A 3,565-nucleotide genomic window follows, 5' to 3' on the forward strand; every position below is an offset into this window, starting at 1 on the left:
TTTTAGCTAAATATTTTAATTTTCCTCAAATATTTATGTTTGTTTCTCTCTTGGTGATATTTATTTATGGAATATACACACTGATATACATAATTATATTTTGTATACTGAAAGAGTGTATACAGATATTTAGAGAGTGATTATGTTTAGAGTGTGCATACATAGATATATACTCAAATGGGTACATATAGTCTCTGTACACCACGAATATAGACTATAMACTATATATAACCTCCCCATCGTTCCACTCTCTGTGTATTGATTTATAGTGGCTTTTCCCATGTGGATATGCACATTTGTAAAAGATTGAAGATAAATCTAGAAAAATCTAAAATGTAGCTTGTGTCAAAGCAGACACCTACGTCAGTTATCCAAGATAAGGACCAAAGGTAAGGTGAGACTTTCTGTAAGTTTTCTGTATGGTCAACAGCAACAGATAAAAGAGATAGTGGGGATGATCTAAAGTAATTGGAATTCCTCTTTGAAGTATATTTCGTAACTAAATAGAGAACATAAAAATGAGGATGCTTACATTACAGGCAATTCAATACCCTGATTAAAAATAGGTAAGCCAAAGCTCTTTACCATCTGTCTTTACCTGAAAGGGAAGATATACTTGGGATAGAATGAGCTTTCTTATGTTGGTGCTGGGTTTTTTAAGGAGAACTTGTTAGTTGACGTTAAATCAGTCTCACTATGTGCTACTCTGAAGTGCTCACGTTGAATTTCATTAGTATCACTTTCAGTTTATACAAAAATTATTCCTGAGCAGATTCAGTGATTTGATTAATTAATTTAATGGCTTAATCATATTTGTAACCTATATTATTGAAATGAGACACTTGATGCCCTGTTTTTGACATATGTATGGAACACTAGGCTAATCAAAGCAAATAAAATATATTGTAGGATACAATGTAAAATAGATAAATAGATTGGCTTTTAGAAAGTCACATGCATGAGTAGCTAAATTCATATTCTGTGCAGGTGAAGCTTTTAAAAAAATCCCTTCTAAGATATCAAGGTAATTTCAATGGTTTGTTACTGAAGTTCCCATCTCTTGGGATCAACGGATTCCTCACTACCTTATGATCACATCCTCCTCTAAGGACTTCACTAAGTTCTTGAAGATGTTTTCTTATGAAGAAATCAGAAAATATATTYATTAGCTTATTTAGACACTATTTGATTGTTTTCTTAAGACTCCTGAGAAATCAATCTTTTTTTTTCTTACTCTTTCTTTAGCATCTGTTATCACTTGTAGTACAAGCTTGRAAGAAATAGATCTTTCAAAGCCCAAATTTACGCCTCCGGAGGATAAAATTAGCCAGAGCAAAGTGAAATAAACTTTGTCAAAGGAGAATTATGTTGCATAGCCAGATTTTTGCTTAACATGTCTGAAAATATCTCAAAGAAAAGCAAATATATGTATTAGATACTGTATCAGCTCTAGTGGCAACAGTGCCAGACTCTCTTGCATTGCTGTTCAGTGAATGTTTGCAAGCCTTCCTGYTCCTTATTGGGAAAGCCATAATCAACATTACATTGATAAACTAATTGTTATAACAGCCAGAGACAGTGCTATTTGGTGGAAATCAATTATGTTAGAAGTTTTCCATTTTTCCTACTTATCTTTTGCCTGGTCTGGTCATAATGCAGACAGATGCCCCAAGTCAGTTTACAGCAAAATTGTAAATGATGCAAATTACAGCTGCATTTGGCCTGCAAAACTTTGAAATAAAACAAATTCTGGCTCATGCATAACCACTGTGCAATTTTCAATGAAAAATTGCTTTCATATRCCTTTATCTTGTATGTCCACAAAGTGGAACAAAAAAACCCTCCATGGATTGGAGGCTATACTCTGAAAAAAAATTACAGGAGATATCTGAAACAAATTTTTCTGKAGCCTAGCTCTCATAATCCATGAAAATGCAAACACTTTGAGAGATATTTGTAAGTTGGAGTGCATTTTTTGTTTTCTTTAACTTTAGTGCTCTGGTTCTTTTAAAGCAGCAGCAGACATGTACCAGTGTGTCTGGAGGGGAGCAAAGAAATTTTTTCTCAGGCTAATTTTAGATTGAGTATTATTAATAGTATTTTGTCTCAGGTTAATTATACAGTCACTTTATAATTTTTATTATGATAAATACTATAATCAGCCAGAAAGCCGCAATTAAGATGAGGACTCATTAAYTTAGAGAGTTTATAATTTAAGATATGTGCATATGTTTTACAGAATGAGATTTTCTCACCTAATCACAGTTGTTCTAAAGTTCAAGCATCTACCTAAGTATAAGCATCCTCTCTTGACAACGGAAACAGGCTCTCATCAGTCAATCCTTCCTTGTATAAAAGTTAAAGATGGATAGGATGCCAGAGAAAACATCTAGTTTTTTTATTGTTTCCTCCCACAGGCCAAACTAAGCTGAATAGATTGCTGCCTTTTACCTAGCTAAAGTTATGAGGTGTAAACTGTACCCATAATGCATACGAAAAACCTAAGGGAGAACTGAAGTGCAAGATTTTAGAACAAAGTGTTGGATATGCATATTCTTAAAATTCCARCAGTTGTTTCAGAGAACAGATTTCCATTCTCTTACTCTTTGCTTTAAAATCTCGCTGAATTACTTCAAATTAACTGCACTCAGCAAGCTGAGAGGGACAAACTATTCAAAAGCACTAAACACCTATACAAAACAACATGCAATACCTTCCTTGTTTTATATATGGGTAATTGCAGTGAGAGAACAGCTGGAAGCCAAAAAGYCAACTTTCCACAATCTCTTTGGAAACCCTCTTGGCAACCCCTGGCAATGACTTCGAAGTCATGAGAACGTACARAATACATTGTGTCCAGAATCTGGACTATAAATAACAAATATTGTTCCGTATCTATCCCAAAGAACTTGTTGCAAAGCCACCTTTTATACACATTTGATAATTGAATGAATTAACCAGCACTATAGTTAAATATTTTGAGAATAGTCTTTTAGAAAAATACTGTGATCAGTAAAACTTGCATATATTCCAATGGAAATATTTTCCAACTGAAAACTCTCAGTCACCTTGTGATAGAAMAAGGACCCCATTACTGCCATCCTGCAGCACAGGAGGAGGCAGCTGTGTGCCATGCAAGCAGGGAAATAAGATTCCTTCCCACAGGCTGTAGACTTGACAGAGAAATACAGCTCTCCCGAGGTTTATAGTGGTGGACTGGCTTTTGCTGTATATCWCCTTCATTTTCTTCCATGCTGCCACCTTCTCTGCCCTTAGACTTCTGCCATGATTCTCCACAAAAGAAAAAATATGCAAAAATCTTCYACTTCATTCACATTCTCCCCTACTCCCTCCTCAAAACTTCTAAACTACAATTAGTTCAGGAATTATAAAGTTTTGAAAGAGAAAGATCATATAAACTTTCTTCATCTATTAAGTAATAACACAAAACTATTTTGAACTCTCATTTTAATATATCTTAAAACATTCCACCCTAGATGCAGATAGTAGTGTTGGCTGATAGACATATAATGAGATATAGATGTGGTTACAGGAACTTTTTTAC

The sequence above is a fragment of the Malurus melanocephalus genome, unplaced genomic scaffold (genome assembly GCF_030028575.1).
Source record: "Malurus melanocephalus ecotype Western Australia unplaced genomic scaffold, MMel_1.1 scaffold_84, whole genome shotgun sequence".
NCBI lineage: Eukaryota > Metazoa > Chordata > Aves > Passeriformes > Maluridae > Malurus > Malurus melanocephalus.